Source organism: Lactuca serriola, chromosome 5, assembly GCF_051521515.1.
Source record: "Lactuca serriola cultivar US96UC23 chromosome 5, Lser_US96UC23_V15, whole genome shotgun sequence".
Lineage (NCBI taxonomy): Eukaryota > Viridiplantae > Streptophyta > Magnoliopsida > Asterales > Asteraceae > Lactuca > Lactuca serriola.
The window spans coordinates 346,980,983-347,005,120 of record NC_136412.1 but is presented as its reverse complement, the minus strand read 5'-3'; the positions used below and the strand labels follow the sequence as shown (position 1 = coordinate 347,005,120).

Genomic DNA, 24,138 nt, shown 5'->3' with positions numbered 1-24,138 from the left:
TCCTTTCTTCTTTATACATTCTTTTCGATTTATTGTTTGATTATCGAGCCCTAATATATTTTTCACATAAAACCCTAGATCGAACTGATGCTACTCTCCCTCTTTAGAAATCGGCCACCTCTATTTCATTTCCCTTTTCTCGGTGAATAATCTCATCCTTGTGTGTTCAGGGAAACAAGAAACATTAGAATATGAGGAAGGATTGTGGCTAAAAAGGGAGAAATCATCTTTAGAAAGATGGCTAAGAAGAGAAATTTTGGGAAGGATGGTGGGAATAACGAAATCCCTTTCACATTAACCATGATTCTTTTCATCTTTCTACACCTGTGAGCTGAACCCGCACCAATCATCAAAATCGGAACCATGTAAGCTTCTATAAACGTTTTTTACATATAAATCTTGATTACCACACTCCCTAACCCAATCTTACTTATTTAATTTTATCTCCACTTAATTTTTTTAAATTTGATTTGTTGTTATAGTAACAGAGGAATAACATTGAAGAAGAAGTACATATGAGTTTATGAGGAAAGGTTTTAGATTTATCTACTTTGCTACACCAATTCTCTACACTGACTACCATCTCCCTCAACACCATCGAAATATCCAAATTAATGGTTTCCTATCTCCCCCCCCCTCTCTCTCCCTCTCTCTCTCTCTCTCTCTCTCTCTAAATAAGAGTAAGTTTAAATCCCGACCACATGGTCTGAGGTTTGAAATTTTATTGTCAAATTTTGTAATACACATATTTTTATAAATTTATTAAAAAAATACCCTGCTCTCAAGACATTATTAATACCCTGACAGACCACACCAACCACTCTATATGGAGTTAGCAAAATTTGCTTAACATAATATGATTATGCATATGATCAAGACAGATAATGAAGTGGTTTGTATATCAATAGGTTAGAGGACTCCTCAAACCCAGATGTTAGTTTCTTCATACTACCATGCTATTGTTTTTTTTGACGTTTTTACCCCTAATGCCATGTTTTATGTTTTTTTATTGTAACATCTTACTTTTATTTCTTCTTAGTGCAATATTGTTCATAGAAATCTGTACCTAACTGATTATACCAATATCATGGATACATAAAGCAATTTTCATTACTACAATTGGATATCATTGCTATATCTTACATTTGATGATCATTTAGTATAAAGTTTTTATCTTTTTTATTTTTATTTTGTAGAGGGTTTTACTTTTCAAATTCCTATGTGATGAGACCTTGAACTTGGAATTTGTCTGAAATCACATAAGTCCCAACTCACACGATTCTGAAAAAAAGTTGCCAAAGCTCTACAAGGAATTAAAAAAATTTAAAATAAAAAAGAGAAAGAGAAAGAAAGCAAAGATACATGTCAAAAAGAGCTTTTGTCCTTTTCTAAATCTGGTTATAGTAAAATTCAAATACAAATTGAAGAAAATGATAAAAACAGACAAGCGGACCCATGAAAATGGGTCAGGGTCAAGAATCAGGTTGCGGGGTTTCTTATTTACAAGAAAAGATTGCAACATTTGAGTAAAAAATAACATCAAGGTTGTGTTCTTCAATTTTCTCTATATACTGGTACCTTAAATGGAAACCAATTTAAAGTTGGACATACGTACTTTTTATAAGATAAAAATTAAAAGATTGAAGACATGGTCTAATAATAGAGGGCAAAATGGTCTTTTTTGGTTTCCTCAATTCAATATTTCATTTTTCTTTATTATTGGATTTGTTTATTTAGAAATTTGGGTTTCCAGGGGTTCCCATGGCTATAATCACATGGTGGAGTTAACACGGTATGGTACAAGTTGTGTTCTTAAGGAATGTTGGTTGCCTTGAAGAGGACGCAAGTTGAGCCTAATTCTGGAACTCTAGAGGTGCAGTATATTGGTAGAATAATTGAAGGTCCAGGATGGTGTAACAACCCGAAACTTTTTCCGTTTTCTGTTATGCATTTCCGTTAATTAAATTTCAGATCCATTAACTTTCTGTAAAAAAATTGGTTTAATAAAATAATCTATTTATGCTTAATAAATTGTTTACGAGTCGAAACCAAAAATCGCGCATGAACCTGAAAATCTCGAAAATCAACATTTTTGGTCTAAAGGGGATTACGACCGTAAACTAGGTTTACGGCCGTAAACTCATTTACGACCGTAAAATGGTTTACGACCGTAAACCCTGTTTACGGTTAGTGATGAGTGGCCCCCACTTTCACCCTATAAATACGATGCCTCCGACTTCATTGGGACGTTTTTCTGGCCGCATTCTCTCCTCCTCTCTCTAAGGTTATTTAACCGTAAACTCCTTAAATCGCATTTAAGCTCCGGGAAACATCGAAAAACACCTTTTGGAGCACTTCGGAGCGTCTGGAATCAAACCTCGCATCAAAATTAGCATTCAAAACCTCGTTTTCCGAGTTTACGGTCCGAGCTTCAAAGACCGTAAACTCAGTTCTTGAGTTTACGGTCGTAAACTCAGCCACCCGCTGAAACCGTAAACTCATTTCAGACACCGTAAACTCATTTCAGAAACCGTAAACCCATCTTCAGAGACCGTAAACTCGAGTTCTAAGGCTGTAAACTCATTCCTTCGATTCATACAAGTCTCGGTAATATTCCTCAACCAAATTTAAGTGTTTTCCGACACTTTATTCATCGAAATCGCTAATTTAGATGCATATATGTATTTATTTGACAATAGGATTTCGTTAGGTGTCACGTGCAACAACTCGGGAACCTTCTTTTCAGTCAACAACTCCATGCAACAACTGTGAGTTCATACCCCAACATTTTTTCGTATTTTTAAGGTTTTCAGGGGGGAATAGAAGCTAAACATAAATGTTTTTCTTATAAGCTAAACATAAATGTTTTCAGGAATATACATAAAACTTATGCAAATTTCATACTTTTATATCCCTTTTGTACTATGTCGAGCATAAGGGACGTTTTCACGAAAATTGCGTTGTTTTTACGGATTCGATATTCGCTTCATTATTCATACAAACTATAATCAGTATAGTTGGGAATTTCTCCAAGAACTTATCAAGCATGAAAACCTTCTCTACTAAACATATGCACTGGAACAGAAACTATTTACAGTTTATATCATTGTTTTATCATGATTTTTCATAACTGTAAGTTATCATTATACGTGGTATACACTTGGATTTCAATTACGGTAGAACGCTACCGCTTTACTTGTAAACTAGATTGTACGATACTGTGAGGCACTACTTCATTACTGTACCCTTAGGTGTACAGGGATAAATCCTACCAGTGTATAACCAGAGTCTCCTGGAGGGAGAGCGTGAGGTTTGTGAATAGATCTATTCGGGACTGACAATCCCACATCTGGACTGTTAGCTACACTTTGGCAGGCACGCCTAAGATGTACAAATGTCATTTAACGTCAACGCCTGAAGAACGTTGGAAAGGTCTCTAGTCATATCAAGCATGGTTATACGACTCACATTATGTATAAATCACCGATAGTTTACCAACCTGGTTTTCTTCAGTAGTTTTATTTATACCAAATAGAACTAAACACACTATGCATACTGGCCGAGCCAGGGTTTTCAAAAACCGAATCATTTATGCTACGGTTTTATATTTAAATACGTATACTTCATGATTAGGTTTAGCTAGTCACATGAAGTAGTATTTTGCATATCTATATGATTTTCAGTTCTTTAACATTCATGGTTGTATACGAAATCGATCACAGTACGTTTTTCACAAAGGAAAATATCGGATTTTCTTGAAACTACATAATCATTTCGGCTCGCTTATCAATAAGTTTTCATTACAAATCACTGCTTATGAAGTCACCAGCTTTATGCTGATATTTTTCAAACTGCTTGTCTTCTCAGGAAATCAGTAGACAGGTACTTGTTGGATTTTCGAGGAACCGAAGCATTTAGAGATTTTAAGTTTTTATTTTGTAAAACTATTGGATGTATTTCAAACTGAGTTTCAAACAGATGTAAACGTTTTTATTCAAATATTCACTGTAATGGTTGTGTTGCTATGATTGTTGTTATTCATTGGTTGTGATGCTATACATGACGTCCTCCGCCCCGGAACGTTTCCGCCATCGGTTTTGGGGTGTGGCAGATTGGTATCAGAGCCCATGTTTATAGCGAACTAGTATACCGAACCTTACGTGGTATACAACTATAAACACTAAGGGGCCTAAGTGCTCTACGCTAAAAGTATACTTTCAAAATATAAGTATTTTTATAAGAAATATACGAGCATGCATACATAACAGGATTCGTGTCGCTAGTAGAACGGAACAAAAGTATTTGGATGCTGGAACGCTGCGGTTAAACCTAGGCAGTTATTTAATCATGTCTAGGGTGAATATAGCCTGATCAACTATATTCAGCCGAGACATGACCAACATGTGTTTGGGGGTGACTGTGGTGCTAGAGCAAGCCTAAAACTTACCAAAATCATCTCACATAAAATGCTATAGGAGTATTTTCGCTAGAGCCAAACTTAGTACGCGGATTCACTATAAGTGTTGCTACCTCTCCTTCCTTAAGCGATAACTTACTGTGTTAGTAACCTTTCTATGATTATCACTCGGTAGAATGCTTTCATTATCAGGATGAGATATATTTTGTTTCTTTTATATATATCTCGAGGACTTACCATCATCTTCTTCCTGATTGTTCTAGAACAAGATGTCTCCCCGACCAAGACCCATCAGAATGAATAATGACACTCCGCCACCACCACCACCACCTCCTCAGTTCGACCCTGTCATGTTCCAGGCAGCAGTTACCGCCGCCGTGACTGTAGCAATGACACAAGTAAACGCTGGAGAAGCTGGAGGTGGAACCGACCCACATAGATAAGATGGAAGTCAGGGACATCAGAAAGAGTGTTCCTATAAGGACTTCATGACTGCGAAACCCAAGTCCTTCGATGGAAAGGGAGGTGTCATCGCCCTGACTCGATGGTTCGAAAAGATCGAATCCATCTTTGAAATTTACGTATGTTCTGAAGCCAACAAGGTGAAGTTTGCCGCTTACACCTTCACTGACAGAGCCTTGACCTGGTGGAATGGTCAAGTCAAAACCCTAACCCTGCCAGTGGCTAATGCCATGGGTTGGGAAAGGCTTAAGGAGCTCATGCTAGCGGAGTACTGCCCAGGGGCGAAGTGCAAAAGTTGGAGCACGGACTCTGGAACTTGAAGATGAAGAGTTCCAACATCGCTTCTTACACTACTAGATTCTGTGATCTGGCGCTTCTCTGTCCGGGAATGGTCACCCCGGAAAGCAAGAAAATCGAGAGGTACATCTGGGGACTGACACAACCTACCAAAGGAAATGTCTTGGCTGTTAGACCAACTACGTTCGAAAGCGCCAAGGATCTGGCACAAAATTTGATCGATCATGGAATCGATCTGGATGAAGTGACAATTGTCCCTAGACCCCAAAAGGATAGCGGTGGGAAGAAGAAGAATTCTGGCAATAAGCGAAAGGGTCAGTCTTCGCAGGAGCCCTCCAAGAAACAACAAATAGTAGTAGTTCATGCTGCTACTGCTCCTGCTGCTGCTCCCACTGCTGTTCCAACCACCCAATCCCCTACAGGTAGTTATGCTGGAAAACTGCCTTTGTGCACCAAGTGTAACTTCCATCATCACGGGCCCTGCCATGAGTTGATCTGCAACAACTGTGGGAAGAAGGGACACACAACTCAATACTACAAGACACCGGCTCAACCAACCAACCAGGCCCCGGGGGCGGGCGCTGGTCAAACTTGTTATGGATGTGGAGAGGCTGGGCACTACAGGAGAAACTACCCCAAGGCAACAACTGGTGGCAATACAGGTAGAGTTTTGGCTATGGGCTAGAATGAAGCAGTTGTTGATCCTACCGTTGTTACGGGTACGTTCCTCCTTGACAACTCTTATGCATGCATACTCTTCGATTCTGGTGCGGAGAGGAGTTTTGTTAGTCATTCATTCAAACATCTAATCAAAGGTAAATCCCAACCTCTAACCGAAACATTTACCGTCGAGATGGCTAACTGAAAGAAGGAGAGCACTAACGACATATTCATAGGCTGCACTCTTACTCTAGACAATTATTCTTTTCCTATCGATCTTATGCCTGTGTCCATCAAGAGCTTCGACATCATTATCGGCATGGACTGGTTAAGCTCCAATCATGTTGATATTCTTTGCTTCGAGAAGGCTGTCCGTCTCAATCTTCCTTCTGGCGAAACCCTCATGATTTATGGTGATAAGCTCAGTTCGAACCTCCGTATCATTTCGTGCATCAAAGCTCAAAAATATCTACGGAAGGAGTGTCATGCATTCCTAGCTCATGTTGTAGACGAAACGCGAAAAGTTAGAGACCTCGAGAGCATCCCCGAAGTTTGTAACTTTCCTGATGTCTTCCCTGAAGATTTCCTAGGAATCCCTCCCGAGCGTCAAGTGGAGTTCCGTATCGACTTGATCTCCGGAGCTACTCCGGTAGCTAAATCTCCATACCGTTTAGCGCCAACGGAAATGCAAGAATTATCCAGCCAGCTCAATGAGCTGATCAGCAAAGGATTCATAATGCCGAGTTCCTCACCCTGGGGAGCTCTGATCTTATTCGTGAAAAAAAAAGATGGATCCTTTAGGATGTGTATTGACTACCGGGAGCTGAATAAGCTGACCATCAAGAACCGATATCCCTTACCCATAATCGACGATCTCTTTGACCAACTTCAGGGGGCCAATTATTTTTCAAAGATCGATCTAAGATCAGGGTACCATCAGTTGCGAGTTCATGAGAATGATGTGCCCAAAACAACATTCCGAACTCGGTATGGACACTACGAGTTCGTAGTACTGCCCTTTGGTCTAACTAATGCACCGGAAACATTCATGGACCTGATGAATCAGGCGTGCCACTCTTTCTTAGACAAGTTTGTGATTGTGTTCATTGACGACATACTTGTCTATTCGTGGAGTGAGGACGACCATAAACAACACTTAAGGCAGGTGTTGGAAACGTTAAGGGCAGAAAAGCTGTACGCGAAATTCTCGAAGTGCGAATTCTGGATCAGGAAGGTGAATTTCCTTGGACACGTGATTAGCAAGGAAGGGATATACGTTGACCCATCCAAGATCAAAGCGATTGAGAATTGGTCTGCACCGAAGACACCCACAGAAATCCGGCAATTCTTGTGTCTTGCGGGTTACTATCGCATATTCATCCAAAACTTCTCCAGAATCGCTAAGCCTTTAACTACCCTGACACAAAATGGTGTAACCTTCAGTTGGGGAGTCAAGCAAGACACTGCGTTTCAAACATTGAAGCAGGTCTTGTGCAACGCACCTGTCTTGTCCCTGCCCGAAGGGACGGAAGACTTCGTGGTCTACTGCGATGCATCCATTCAGGGCCTAGGCTGTGTGCTCATGCAACGAGGAAAGGTTATCGCCTATGCCTCGAGGCAGTTGAAAACACATGAGGTCAATTACACAACTCATGATTTGGAGTTGGGAGTAGTGGTCTTTGCGTTAAAGATCTGGAGACACTATCTCTATGGAACCAAGTGCACTATCTTCACCGACCATAAGAGCTTACATCACATCTTTAATCAGAAGGAGTTAAACATGAGACAGCGACGATGGGTTGAGATACTTAGTGACTACGAGTGCAAAATTCGCTACCATCCCGACAAGGCCAATGTGGTAGCAGACGCCCTTAGTCGAAAGGAGTATTTAGGGCGTAAGGTGAAGGCACTAACAATGACCATTCATTCCCACCTGTCCGCGCAGATCAGAGAGGCTCAGCTGGAAGCCTTAAAACCCGAGAACGTGACAGGGGAAGCCTTGCGAGGAATGGACAAAAACTTGGAGGTCAAAGAAGACGGAGTGTACTATTTCATGAACCGAATCTGGACCCCAAAGTTTGGTGGTTACAGAGAGGTTGTCATGAATGAGGCGCACAAGACTAAATACTCCGTTCACCTAGGTTTGGATAAGATGTACCTGGATCTCAAACAACTCTATTGGTGGCCAAACATGAAAGCAGAGATTGCTACCTTCGTGGGCAAGTGCCTGACTTGCGCCATGGTGAAGGTTGAATATCAAAAACCCTCAGGTTTACTTCAACAGCCAGAAATACCTTAGTGGAAGTGGGAAAGGATAGCCATGGATTTTATCACCAAGTTACCCAGGTCTCCGAGTGGGCACGACGCCATCTGGGTAATTGTCGATCGGTTGACGAAGTCCGCCCACTTCTTGCCAATCAAAGAAAGCTTCAAGATGGAGATACTCACACGGATCTACCTTCAAGAAATAGTTCGCCTTCATGGTGTACCTTCATCCATTATCTCCGATCGAGACAACAAGTTTATATCGAGGTTCTGGCAGTCTTTACAAAAGGCTCTTGGAACTAAATTGGATATGAGCACGGCTTATCATCCGCAAACTGATGGACAGAGTGAGAGAACAATTCAGACCTTGGAAGATATGTTGAGAGCCTGCGTCATTGACTTCGGCGCGTCATGGGACACTTATCTTCCTTTGGTTGAATTTTCCTACAACAACAACTATCATACCGGCATCAAGGTTGCGCCGTTTGAAGCCCTCTATGGCCGTAAGTGGAGATCCCCTCTATGTTGGGCTGAGGTGGGCGACACACAGCTAGCCAGGGGTCAAATCCCCGACAGTACTCTCACCGGTCCTGAAATCATTCGAGAGACAACGGAGAATATTGTACAAATCCGGGAACGACTGAAAGCTTCACGAGACATGCAAAAGAGCTACGCCGATAAGAGACGAAAACCCTTGGAGTTCCAGGTTGGTGATCGTGTCCTTCTGAAGGTCTCACCCTGGAAAGGCATGATACGCTTCGGAAAGCGTGGAAAGCTAAACCCAAGGTACATCGGACCATTCGAGATCCTTGCTAAGATCGGTCTCGTAGCATACAAACTCCTGTTACCGCAAGAGATTAACAACATCCATCTTGTTTTCCACGTATCGAACCTAAAGAAGTGTCTGTCCGATGAGACACTTGTGATTCCTCTCGACGAGATTGAAATCAACGAGAACCTCAACTTCGTGGAAGAACCTGTCGAAATCATGGATCGGGAAGTCAAACGAACGAAACAAAGTCGCATCCCTATAGTGAAGGTCCGCTGGAATGCCAAGTGGGGGCCTGAATTCACGTGGGAGCATGAAGATCAAATGAAATAGAAGTATCCGCATCTCTTTCCTAATCCATGATTTGTATTCTAGGTTACGGTCCGAGCTTCAAAGACCGTAAACTCAATTCTTGAGTTTACGGTCGTAAACTCAGCCAACTGCTGAAACCGTAAAATCATTTCAGAAACCGTAAACTCATTTTAGAAACTGTAAACCCATCTTCAGAGACCGTAAACTTGAGTTCTAAGGCTGCAAACTCATTCCTTCGATTCAAACAAGTCTCGGTAACATTCCTTAACCAAATTCAAGTGTTTTCCGACACTTTATTCATCGAAATCGCTAATTTAGATGCATATATGTATTTATTTGACAATAGGATTTTGTTAAGTGTCACGTGCAACAACTCGGGAACCTTCTTTTCAGTCAACAATTCCACGCAACAACTGTGAGTTCATACCCCTACGTTTTTCCGTATTTTTAAGGTTTTCAGGGGGAATACAAGCTAAACATAAATGTTTTTCTTATAAGCTAAACATAACTGTTTTTAGGAATATACATAAAACTTATGCAAAATTTCATACTTTTAATTCCCTTTTGTACTATGTCGAGCATAAGGGATGTTTTCACGATATTTGCATAGTTTTTACGGATTCGATATTCGCTTCATTATTCATACAAACTATAATCGGTATAGTTGGGAATTTCTCTAAGAACTTATCAAGCATGAAAACTTTCTCTACTAAACATATGCACTGGAACAGAAACTATTTACAGTTTATATCATTGTTTTATCATGATTTTTCATAACTGTAAGTTATCATTATACGTGGTATACACTCGGATTTCCATTACGGTAGAACGCTACTGCTTTACTTGTAAACTAGATTGTACGATACTGTGAGGCGCTACTTCATTACTGTACCCTTAGGTGTACAGGGATAAATCCTACAACTGTATAACCAGAGTCTCCTGGAGGGAGAGCGTGAGGTTTGTGAATAGATCTATTCGGGACTGACAATCTCACATTTGGACTATTAGCTACACTTTGGCGGGCACGCCTAAGATGTACAAATGTCATTTAACGTCAAAGCTTGAAGAACGTTGGAAAGGTCTCTAGTCATATCAAGCATGGTTATACGACTCACATTATGTATAAATCACCGATAGTTTACCAACCTGGTTTTCTTTAGTAGTTTTATTTATACCAAATAGAACTAAACACACTATGCATACTGGCCGAGCCAGGGTTTTCAAAAACCGAATTATTTATGCTACAGTTTTATATTTAAATACGTATACTTCATGATTAGCCTTAGCTAGTCACATGAAGTAGTATTTTGCATATCTATACGATTTTCAGTTCTTTAACATTCATGGTTGTATACGAAATCGATCACAGTACGTTTTTCACAAAAGAAAATATCGGATTTTCTTGAAACTACATAATCATTTTGACTCGCTTATCAATAAGTTTTCATTACAAATTACTGCTTATGAACTCACCAGCTTTATGCTGATATTTTTCAAACTGCTTGTCTTCTTAGGAAATCAGTAGACAGGTACTTGTTGGATTTTTGAGGAACCGAAGCATTTAGAGATTTTAAGTTTTTATTTTGTAAAACTATTGGATGTATTTCAAACTGAGTTTCAAAGAGATGTAAACGTTTTTATTCAAATATTCACTGTAGTGGTTGTGTTGCTATGATTCCTGTTATTCATTGGTTGTGATGCTATACATGACGTCCTCCGCCCCGGAACGTTTCCGCCATCGGTTTCGGGGTGTGACAGAAGGCTGCAAAGTGTTTTTAGTGTTTAACATGAGTTTTGTGTAGAACCAACCTTCAACTACATTTAGTGGTAACCAAGCTTTCCAAAGTATTATAAGTAACAATTTGATTTGCCTTTTTCTCATAGGTTAGTCACGATTAATGTATTGTAAGGAGATTTAGTTGTGGTTATTGTTTAGTGGCATTAAAATATTTTTCTTAAAAAAGAGGAATTGGTAATTTTTCTTAAAAAAGAAAACGAGTTTTAAAAATATTTTTGTAAATGGAAGGAAATTTCTAAAAGGATTTTTGTAAATACAAAGGGGGTGTGATGCATTCATCGGTCGAGCTCAAGTAAGTGATTCCCAGAATACCCATACATGTTTGTTATGATTATATGTTATGAGAATTGCATGCTAGGATGATGCTAGGGATACTTTCAGGAATTTCATGATAGATTGGCATGATATGTGATGCCTTGTAGCCTAGGGTTCATTGGATGCTATGCTGGAATGGGAATATGTATCGGTATTAGATTGATTGATTTGGCCTTATTTCCCGTTCCTCATTTGGTTGTGGTCCTAGGGTAGAGTCTTTTATTCGACAATATATTTGATCTTGTATTGTGTATAATTTGCATGTATAAGGTAACCGACAATGAGAGTGGAAGTTCCTAATATGAGTTGTAGTATGTGAGTTTGAATGTTCTGCGGTTATTTTATGGATTGGAGTGCTACTACACGAATGTTGCTTGCTTCGTGCTTTGTGGGACTCTTAAGTGACGTGAGTTAGCTATTAAGTGAATATGTTAAGTCACATGTAATAAAGGTAGAATAATCTCAGAGTAATGGATTTGACACTATTGCGCAACTCTTATTTGAGTCTAACCGTTGTAGGGATGATTCTTTTACTTGAAGGATTATATAAGCTTTTTTGAATGTGATTGTATTCATGAGGTAGCTAACTGACATTATGGGGAGTTCTTTAGCAGGTAATGGCAGGGTGAGGTCGAAAACCTATGAAAGCCTAGGAAGTGCTTCAGTGGGGTTTAGTTGTTCTGTTCATCGAGCATTTGGAGTAACAATTGAGAATGTGACTTAGAGGATTTAGGGTGATTCTTGAGGAAAGTATGGATAGGCGTGGAAGGTAGTATTGGGACCGTACTAGTGAAAACACAGGATCGATACTCGAATCGGGGAGAGTCTTGGAGAATTTAGGAAGCCTGTGGGATGAGGATTCATGGATATGTTTTGATCATTTGGGCTTTGTATAGTTGGGTTGTGGATGGGAAGGGTAAAATGGTTTTTTTTCCCTTATTAAGATAAAAGATGATTTGGACCATTCTTTATGTGTTAAAACCTCAATTATTAACTAGGGTTGATTTTGGGTTATGATCAGTGTGAGGAGCCATGGTAGCAATAACTCGAGTGTGTGGTTCGGTATCTTCAGTTAGAGGTGAGTCTTCTCATTGTGCTTGTGGGTCGAGGGCACCAATGTCAACCCACTAAATTGTGTATGTAGGATGCTAACTGTCTTTGTGACTCTAGCACATTTGTATGAATAGGTTGAAATAAACCTTAGGGATGGGCCCATTATTGTATGATTGGGTTGAAATAAACCCCAAGGTTGGGCCCATAAGTATGTGATGGGTTGAAAGAGACCTCAGGGATAGGCCGCATGGCTAGGTCCATGATTGTATATTGGGTTGGAGTATACCCCACGGCTAGCCCCAGTTGTATGTTTGATATGTGGTACTTTGGGGAAATCACTATGCTTTGTGCTTACAATTTATGTTTATGGTTTTAGGTACTTCAGTTACAAAAGGGAAGAACCCGATGTGATGGCACATCATCCCCCTCATGATTCTGCACTTGTGGCTATTTGTACTATGATGTTTTTGACATTTTTGTATTGTGGTCGAATTTGATACATCTGATGTATGGAACTAATGGTTTTTAAAAATGATTTTTTTATCATTGTTTTTGGGTTGTTGCATGTGGTTTATTATATTTTGGTTTGTGGAACCGGTTTACACAAATGAAAATTTTTTATAATGATTTTTAGGTTGTTACAGAGTGTTAAGGGGTTTAGGGGTGAGGAGAATGTAAGGGTGAGTATGGGTGCACAAGTAAGATGGATGGGTGTGGATGGGTAGGGGTGGATATGGGTAAGGCAGGTATGGTGGGGGTGGGGTAGGTATGCGAGTGGCTAAGGTGGCTAGGTTTAGGTATGGATGGGGGTGGGTGATGTGGATATGTAAGGGGTGTGATGTCTAGGTTAGGTAAGGATGGGGTGGATATAGGTAGCAGGGGTATGTCGGGTTGGGTGGCATGAAGTGGGTGAGATATGGGTGTAATTATGGGTGGGTGTAGGTGTGGGGGTTGATTTGGGTGGGTGTGGGTGAGGATAGGTGTGGTTAGTGGTTGGTGAGGTGGGGGTGTGGGTGGGGTTGGGTATGTGCTTTTATATATCTTAGAAAACTTTTAGAAATAGAAAACTGTGAAAAACAATAATTATCATTTTTCCAAGTTCATTGTAATTTTGGAAAATAAAGAATTCTTGTTTTTACAGATTTTTTTAGAAAAATCAGCAAACCAAATGCATTTCAAAATTTTCACTTTTCTTGGAAAACTTTTCTTGATAAACTAGAGAATTTTCCACAACCAAGCGCAACATAACTTCTTACAAATCTGACCTTGTCTGTTTTTTCTTTACAGGTGGCATTAAACCAATGGTTGTATCAGAACATTGAGGCAATTGTATCTATGTTTGATGATCTGCATGACCTACACATATTTAAGACTCGACCCATTTTGGAACCTGAAAGACTTAATGTTGAAAAACCGACTTAATATACCTTTTTTTGAACAGTTAAGTCTTAACTGATTCTTGTGGACTACAGGAGGTAGTGTTGCAACCTATTCCTTGAATCAACTGATATTGCAATGTCATTTGTAACAACGCTTTTTCCTAAAATTAGGGATGCCCTCTCATTCTTTTTATTCTTCATGATCGGACGATCTTTAAAATTTATCCACACTGGAATAAGACGGTCTTTGAGATGGAAGTAAGGTGTACCTCATTCTTAATTCTAATTCCTCAACAATTTTTTAAATGGTGAACAATATTTCCTATCAATTTATATAAATAATGTTTAAAAAACATTTAAGAAAAAAATGGTGTCACGTCAGGGGAAATGGAAAGAAAAAAAACAAAGACAAATTTGTAAAACGTTGGAACTATTGGCGGGAAGTCTCATTTTTCTGACTTTCTCTATTAATTTGTTCCTACTAGATTATCAATTATGTTATTCCGTCCCCATTAAGTTCATGAAGTAAAAAGAGAAAAGAAATCAAATATTTTTCTACTTTTCATTCCTACCTAAGTTCTTATACATTTAAAATTGTGATAAGTGTTAAATTTATTTTTCAATAACATTTTAAAACACTTCTAACAATCTTAAATGGGATATTGTTATTCACACCCGAAACTAGGCTCAAAACCATTTTTAAAAGTCAAAAACCACTTTCACTTGGCTAAGTGGTTGGCTATAAAGACACCTCATTACGAGAAAAACAAAAAAAACCTTACTATAATATTACTATTAATTAATAAAATTTACATTTATAGTCCTTCATACTATACATTCATTTCAATTTCGATTTTTGCATTTTTAAATATAAAAAATTCATAAATATACGAACAAATTTTACATATATAGTCATTTACTTTATATATTATTTTATATTATAATGCTTTATATTGTTTAATAAAAATAATATTATATGTATGATTTTTATTTAACATATTATGTTTAATATATATATATATATATATATATATATATATTAAAAAAGTCCTAAGTTAGCAACAGTAAATTTCATGCTGTTTGGTCAGAAGCGGCCCTTTGTTTATGGTGGTTTGTCATTTCCTGGATTTTTTACTGAGTATTTTCGTTTTGGGCAATTTATGGCATTATATCGATTCTTTATGGACACGTGTTTCTTGTATCTTTTCTTCACCGTTTTTTCCGCTCAATCAGTGTTTGATTGCTGTTATTGTTTTCCGATCTTTATTTCACCGACATTCCTTTTGTATCTCTGTTTGTATCTATCTATCGATCTCTTCCCTTTTATTCACAATGAGTTCTTCCAGACACCACCACCATTATAGATCGATAACGACACTCGATTGTCTTCATCTTCGTCTTCATATCTTGGTTAGGATTTCAGTCTGATTTGTCTACTGTCTTCATCTTCGTCTACATCTTCTCCGTATCTTGGTTAGGATTTCAGTCCGAGATAAAGAATCGATTGACAAAGATGGAGTTCACCTTTTACCTTCGTTGAATTTCAGTTAGGAACAGATTGCGGTTTGCACGTTTGATTCCCGTTGTCACACTCTATTGCGCCACTCTATCAAAGTCTAGGTCAATCATTTTCTCTTCCCCATATGTCTTATATTGTTTTTTTTTTCTGTCGTTTTTCTTTCAGATTACATTATATGAAAAGTTGTTTGGGTGAAGAAATCATATACAGAAGTGTCATCTTCTACAACGGCTTTATGATGCATATTACCTGTTTGATAAAATGTTTGAGAAAGAAGTCAGCCACATAATTGTTATTTACAATTATCAAAGCAATCAATTGGTTTTTCGTTTGCTACCCCATCACTCCCCCAAGGTCCATCGCACCTTTTCTCTCTCTCTCTCTCTCTCTCTCTCTTTTTTTTTTTTTTTTTTTTTTTTTTATAAAAAAGGAAGTCATACGAAATTCTTTTGATGCAGGGTGCCAAAACTCATTCAAAATTCTTGAATCATTAACATGATAAATGTGTAATATGTATGTTCATGTTTGGGATTTCTTAACCAGAAAGAAGAGATATAAACAATAAAGTGGGTTTTAGAAGTTCAAAAAAATTCATTCATAAATCTTGAATATAAGATCATGTTTTCATTTCTAAATCTTGAATCTTTAAGATGATAAATGTCTAACTTTTATGTTTTCACTCAATAATCTTGATCTTTATGAAGGCAAGTGTGTAATTTTCATGTTCCAGTTTGCTTTGTGTTTCAGTAGAAAGAAAGAATCAAAAATTAAAAAATGGGTTTTAAAAAAAAAACAAAATTAAAGAAAATTTATTCGTAAATCTTAAATCTTTCATATAGTAACTATCTAATTTATATGTTTCAGTTTGCTTTCTCATGGATCAGATCTTTGAGATTATTTTACCAAAAAAACAACAAAGAGGTAACAAAAAGTGAATTCCCCCAATGGAGGTATTGCATTTACATAATTACTTGCACTATCTACCCCAATGGTGTACGCTATGTTGAGGTTTCCTAAATGATATATAAAATCGACTTACCTTATTATGACAATTTCAACAACAAGCTGGTATTCTTTTTGCCTTTTCCTATGTTTTGAAATTTAGGGTTTTCCCACAAGAGGTTCATGTTTTAATTTAAACCACATAAATTAATCACTTGATTTTGATTATTTATTGTGTAAATCTTTTATAACTGTAGGATATAATTTCCGTTTCCATTTTGCAAGAAATAACAACCTGATTTCATTCATTTGTCTAATAAAGAAAGAAATACATATAAAATTTCATTTTAGAATAAATTTTGTCAAATAAACATTGGTGTTTTAGCATATGTTTACAAGACTTGGAATGTATGCAGAAAATTGCACTTTACAATGTATTTTTACAAGTTTTTTGTATATTTTCCTTTTTTTCTTCTGGAAACTACAATTGCAAGGAAACATGTCAAAAAAAAAACATATCAGGTCAATCTAGCTTTGTAGTGTTTTTTATTTTAAAATTTATTGGAAAAAACTATGTTGGTAACAAATGTTATAGCAATCAAGTTGTTCAAAAACGATTTTACAGTTCTAGGACCATATCGCCCCTGCACACTGTTTTTTTATTATTAAAATTCATTTTTTACAGTTTTAGGACCATATTGCCCCTGCACAGTGTTTTTTATATTAAAAAAATTCAAATTTTATAGTTTTAGGACGATATTGCCCCTGCACACTGTTTTTATATTAATAAAATTCAATTTCTATAGTTTTAGGACGATATTGCCCATGCACTCGGTTTTTATTATTAAAAAAAAATTAATTTTTACATTTTTAGGACAATATTGCCCCTGAACACTTTATATTAATAAAACTGATTTTTTTTACAGTTTTAGGACCATATTGCCCCTGCACACTGTTATTATATTAATGAAATTCAATTCTTAAAGTTTCAGGACCATATTGCCCCTCCACACTGTTTTTATTAGGTAGATTTTGAAGCTACAATGTTGAATAGAAAGAAGTGAAGGTAGGATGATATAATATAAAAACTAGATGAAAGTGTGTTTTTTTTGTGCTATTATTAATCCTTTATTTTATGATGGCTATTGAACTTACGTAACTTTGTAACAGTTCCATATTCACTAAATATCTTCTTACGTGTCCGTAAAAATTGCATCTTAATTATCTGTTTGCTTTTCCTTCTTTAGATTCTCAAATTTTCTCAAATTCTTCCAATATTTTTGTTAGTTTTTCTTAATATTTAGAAATTCCAAATATGGGGAAAATTACTCATTGGAAGAATTTGTTTTCCTTTCTTTATAGTGATATTGTGATTATTTCATGAATTTACATTTCCAAGTGTAAAAAGTTTGGGGTTTAGGTTCTTTTAGTGATTGTAGTGGGAATGTTTGTGTGATTGATATGATTTTGATACGAAAATGCTTATGATTTTGAAAGGTTTCGGATCTAGAACGGCGGCAGTTGGCTGCTAATTTCTCATTACTGACTTCTACTAATTGATAGTTGGCACTTTTTTTATATAATTCATACACTTAATTATCACTACTTACCATTTTCCATATTCTTGGGTGATGTGGAGAATGACCTCAAAAGCTTGAGTCTTAACATCTTGAACACTGCTCTTGATTTGCTAAGCTTGATTTGCTCTTATACAAAATATTTTCAGATTAGTCTTGCGGGCCCGGACAAGAATAAATTGCCACATCTGATGAGATGGATGGATTATATTCAGGTAACGATATTTCTATTTCTTGAGATATCATCTACTTCCTAAATATTTTTCTTTGTACAGACTTTCTAGCACATAATAACAACCTACTTTAGGTCATTTCCATATTACGTATTATACCTTTTTTCCAACTTTCTTAAGCAATGTACCCTTTTTCTGTCCATTTTAGGCAACATACCTTAAGGCACTAAAATGATGAAATCTAAATTATGTTGCTATTTTGTGTAATTGATTTACCCTTGAGCTCAGATACATGTGCACAAGAGCAACAAAATTTTCAGTTGACGTACTTCCAAGAAATGAAGAAACCTTTTCACAGCCACCACAAGTTGAACTTGTCAACCAATCAGTTTTAAGCTTTTTCTTTTTGCCTTTTCCTTTTCCCCGGACTCACCAATTCCTCTGTAGGGCGGAATCACTAATTCCGATCCTTTTTAGGCTCCTTATTATGGTGGGATGATGACAGTTTATGGTCAACATTTTGTGAGAATCTTGACATCATATATTTTGATGAATCTGAATTCATGTCAAACTTTGTTTTTTTTTTTTTTTGTTTTTGGAAATACAAAAACTTAATGGTTATTTCTTCACTATAAGGGATTGTTGCATAAAAGGGAACACATTTTTACTGGCTTAACCCATACTTTCCATCTTGCATATCTGTTCCATCTCCCTCATGAACTTTATTTCAAACCTCTTTATATTTTGCATATCTATTTTGTTAATGTATTTTTTCGTTTTGTTCAGATCTGTTCGATTTTCCCATTGACATCGACTGAGTAAGCATTTTATCATACATCTTTTCTTTTGATTTAACGTAGATTATTGTTTATTTATTTAAGAGTTTTTGGATTTTGTTTTCATTTTCCATTTCAACTTGACAAGACATAAAAGTCCATTTCATCCATACTTTCCTTATAATCCTTATTATATGTATTCTAGAAATTGTTTGCTTGAATAGTGATAGTATTTACACCTAACAGGACCAAACATCTAAATAGAATATCAAGGAAAATGAGGTGAAAAAAGCATTCATAGCATCGGCACACCTAACAGCTAAATTCAATAGAAAATGTCGACTTTTCACATTCTCACGTAGACGATTATCGCAACAACTTGAGCTGCTAAAAACCTAAAAACACCGCAAACCTTTCGGAAATAGTTTAGTTAAAATCAGACCCCCGCAACGCGGGGTCACTTTTCTAGTTTGTATTAAATAAAATATAGTAATTCTTAAGATACGAGACCTTGACATCTTTATTTCTTAGTTATTGTTTTTTTAGCTTTTATTTTTTTTAATTACATTTTTTGTGAAATAGATAAATCGAACTTGTTGATCAAATTTATGTTCAAATATTATATCCAGCATCATCTTATTTGTATTATTTACATGTTTTCCGATTATATTTCACATCCAACCGTCTTTTTTATATTAATTACAAAATAGATCCTTAACTCTTGAATTGTATATTTAGGGGTGTGCTAATATCTTGTTTTACAAGAGTCTCATTGTTTTTTATTATTCACATCCAACCGTCTTTCTATGCGTTAATAACTTTTAATAGGCATATATTCATATTTATTTATTTTTGTTTTTTCTAACATTTTTGGGGTGTAATATTGTGTAATTAACATTTTGTTTTTTGCTTTTTTATTTTGTTTTGTGTTTAGTGATTGTACTAATTTATGGCCCATATATAGCGTTTTTTATAATATTAATAATGTTTTTCCTATTAAAAAAAAGATGTACCACGAATTGTAAGTAATAAATAATAAAAATAATTATTTCCGAGCATGAGAAATTAATGGACATGTTATGTCCTGAGGTTCTCGTACATATTTAAGTTATGAAAATAACTTTTACATATATATATATATATATATATATATATATATATATATATATATATATATATATATATATATATATATAGGGGCGGAGCCAAAAATTTTTTTAGGGTGTTCCTCATAAATTAGTTTGAAAACACACACACACACTAGACGTGTGCCTGCGTAAAGCGGCGGCGACAAATAGTGTCCGGACGGTGATTAATTTATTTCGGTGAATAGTTTCATTGCGACTATCGGATCAAACCATAAAAACCTTTAAGTATAACCAAGTTACAATATTGATAATTTTTTTCGTTTTTACAATCCTCAAACATTGAAAAATCCATTTATGTGTCACTTCTTTCTAAATTGCAATTAATCACTCATTTATAATGTTAACTTCTAATAACCGTAACATGTTAACTTGTTTCACAACTTTGACCGGTTTGCTGGTTTGTAACTTCAATCCGTTTTTTTTTTTTTTTTCAGTCTATTTTAGGTTGTTTTTTGGTCCTGAAACCATTTTAATTTATAAATTTAATGCAAATGTTTATCTATTTGTTTGTTTATTATAGCATTTTACTTTTATTTTTTAACAATGTATTTTTCAATTTTTTTATCATTACCTCTCCGGAGAATCCTATGGTGTGAAGAAAACCACCGGAACGTATCTCATCCGTATTTAATATTTTCAACCTACTAAATATACAAATGTAATATGTGTATTGAATGGTAAGCATAAGTTGATTGTACATGATGTAGTAGGTTTGATACCTCTTAAATTTCAAGAAATGTCTAAAATGCTTTATATAATAGTATATATATATATATATATATATATATATATATATATATATATATATATATATATATATAATATAAGTGGTTAAAAGTGTAACTCGGAGTTATGATTTAAAAGAAGTGGTAAAATTAAATGCATTGGATGTTCAAAAATTTGTCGTCAAATACGCTCGAACCTATCTTGGAAGTGGATGACTGCCTCTGCTAGCTGAGCTAAAGGACTTTTATGTTAGCAATTGCACATATTGATATATATTAAGCAGTAAACAATATATAAGAAAAAAAAGGAATTTGAGGGTGGGCCTGGGGCCACCTTGGCTCTCATGTGGCTCCGCCCATATATATATATATATATATATATATATATATATATATATATATATATATATATATATATATATATATTTACTAATGGTATACATATATAATAAAATTTAAAAGACTAGAGAATTAAAACTATTTACAGAGATCAGAGTATGTTTTGAAACATGTATATGAATTGAAGGAGTTATTATTTTTTCACCTAAAAAATCAAAATAGTAGAAAAAACAAATAGATAATGTAAAAAGTAATGGTCCTTAGGGTTTTTAACCTTTGTGGGTTCTTATTTGAACTTTTACGTGTGTGTGTGTATATATATATATTATATATATATATATATATATATATATATATATATATATATATATATATATATATATAGAGAGAGAGAGAGAGAGAGAGAGAGAGAGATTTTTGATTTTGTATCTTTTTTTTTTCATCTTTTGATATAAATAAACGTAATATACTATTTTTCGTAACTACATAACTATGTTAGACAAAAATAGTATACTAAAAATAACTTATTAATAAATTTTAAAGCTTTTTTTGAATGACAAATATATATATATATATATATATATATATATATATATATATATATATATATATATATATATATATGTCATAATATTACATATTTTGTTGTTAACATGAGTGTTTTTATATTAAAATTATAACATGAATACATTTATCATCAAATAAAAGTAATATAACAATGTATATATTTATGGTCATTTAAGTTATCCAACGTTTTACTATAAATAACAAAAACTTAATTTCTTTTGTTGAGTGTAGTGTAAATAACTCTCACTACAATTAAATCAAAATAATATAATTTATATTGATGGTATTTTAAATTATCCCATATTCTACTATAAATACTTTAAACTTTATTCTTTTACTGAGTGTGGTGTAAATAAATCCTACTACGTTTATCAAGTTAGGTATAAATGAATATCTCTACGATCAATTAAAAATAATATAACTATATTTCAGTTATCCCATTTAATGCCCAACATTTTTTCATTTTGGGGTCACCATAGATCAATGCGATCGAATAAAATAATATAATTATATTTCAGTTATATGAAAAAAAAAACAGTTTTTGGTCTACCATAAAGTACTAAGATATTACAAAATACATAAAAGTTTAAAAAAATGCATTTAGAAAACTAAATGAGGATTTAGGAGAATCGAAACCCTGACCTTTGGAGTGTGGATGACCAACGTATATTTTCACTCAACAAATTATACCAAATATAAAAACAATAAACTGAAAACGAAGATATTTTAATAATAGTGAAACAGATGTAAACATTAAAATTTTAACGGCTAAACTTATAATTTTCTAGAATACTAAAAAATTAAAGGAAATAATTTCAAAGAGTTTGTCAATAAGAAACATGAGAGGAAATAGTTTACGGGCTGTTTTTGTAATTTGGATGATTTGTGAATAAAAGAAAATACTTTAGGGACAATTACTCTGTACGAAAACACAATTATAATTTGGATGCATTGTGAACAAAAAATAATTTTTAAGGGCCATTTATGAATAAAAGAAAAAGTTTAGGGACCATTACTATATATGAAAACACTGAGTTGTGTTTTCTTTTCATATATATACACACGTATAATTAAAAAATAAATAATTACTATGTGTAAAATTGTAAATGGTTAATGTCAATGATTATACGTTTTGATTAATGTGACTAGGATGGTTTTGACTTTAGTAAAATGGTTTTCACTATGATGTATTTAAAATCCCCCTCCCTAACAAGATAAACAATTAGCATGCCATAAATACGTTTTTCATTGACTAATCACGCCCCCATTACAAGATGGAATATTGTTTAATTAAAAGATTGTTCTTATTCCTTAACCAAATACACAATTCTTCTCCTTTTGACCAAAAAGCAACTTTGGATAGAATCAAAGCATAATATTGTACAACATTATGGGTGTTTATGATATTAATATCTAACCACAATGTTATTACTTGCACAATACAATTTCTAATTAAAGGTAGGGAGAAGAATCACCAAGTTTTGACTTTTTAGGATGATTCTGTTTATACATAGATGTATTATCAATGCGATAATGAACCAGAGCTAGAATCCTCTTTTTTACTCTACTTATGCAATTACAAGAATTGAGACTAAGATTGATGTTAATGAGATGAAAATTGCATGGGACAGATACTTGCTACGTGCTATTGATCTCACATTTATACAAAACGCGTAAATACCATTTTCATCACCATAATCATGAAAAACAGCCATAGAAAGCTTGTTACGGTTTCGATGCGAAGAAAACATTATTTTCTTGAATCACTAGCTTCCATATACTAATCTTCAATTGCATAGTGATGTAGGTGGGGTGTTGAATAGCAATATGATTTGTTGATTAGGTGAAAATATGTCTGGCTTGAACTTATATGAAAATTTGATGATGTCTTATATCTCTTAATTTGTTGTTTATTGCTTGAATAAAAGTAGTGGGAACATGAACAGGAGGTTGAGAATGATAGGTGGATTCTACTTTTAATAGGAAATTGTGGAAAAGCAAAAGTCACATTTTAGAAGATCATATATATTGTGTGCCCTACCATCTTTACAGGACAACTTTCTTATTGAACAAGACTTGTTACCATTACATTAATCGAATTCCAGTGACTTATGATCTATCCATAAAGCAAGGTTTCCCACTTGAGTCATTACTTGTTGCTCTTCTTCTATGCCCAAAGTGTGAATTTTTTTAGAAAGATTCAGGTGACCAACTTAGGTTTAAAAGATTCTCAAAAGTGTTGGGAGTTTTTTCAAACTATTCGGGATATGAATTCACACACGTAATAGCAAACACACAGTAACGAAAAGTAAAACACACTAAATGCTTGGTTAAGTGTAAGATTATCAAACTACCCCTTAAGGTCGACCATTTCTTTGCAATTGTAACTAATTGTCTGATTTAGACTCTTCAACATCGCGAAAATCACTTTGAAAATTAAAATCTAAAAATTCATTTATTCCAATTTTGTCTAAGGATGTGTTAGATATTTGATTGATAATCAATCCTTTTTATCAAACTATGAATAGAATGAGATTATTTTCTTGCAATAATTGCAAGGAAAAGTCTACATTGGAAATGAAACCTTAGTGATTGCCAATTAAAGTAGAGTTAAAAAGGCAATTTGTTTGGGGATGATTTTGAAG

The 24,138-nt window shown here is 34.9% G+C and overlaps 1 long non-coding RNA gene across 2 annotated transcripts; it reads left to right on the top strand.

Moving 5' to 3' along the window:
• Positions 1-14,984: 14,984 nt before the first annotated feature.
• LOC145055488 (uncharacterized) lies at positions 14,985-19,067 on the top strand. 2 transcript variants are annotated; one of them, XR_013685197.1, is made up of 6 exons: positions 14,985-15,273; positions 15,412-15,600; positions 16,111-17,254; positions 17,915-17,980; positions 18,725-18,756; positions 18,961-19,067. It is a non-coding gene; the product is annotated as an uncharacterized LOC145055488 (long non-coding RNA). The 2 variants fall into 2 exon arrangements; XR_013685196.1 differs by having other exon boundaries at positions 14,985-15,600.
• Positions 19,068-24,138: the final 5,071 nt, after the last annotated feature.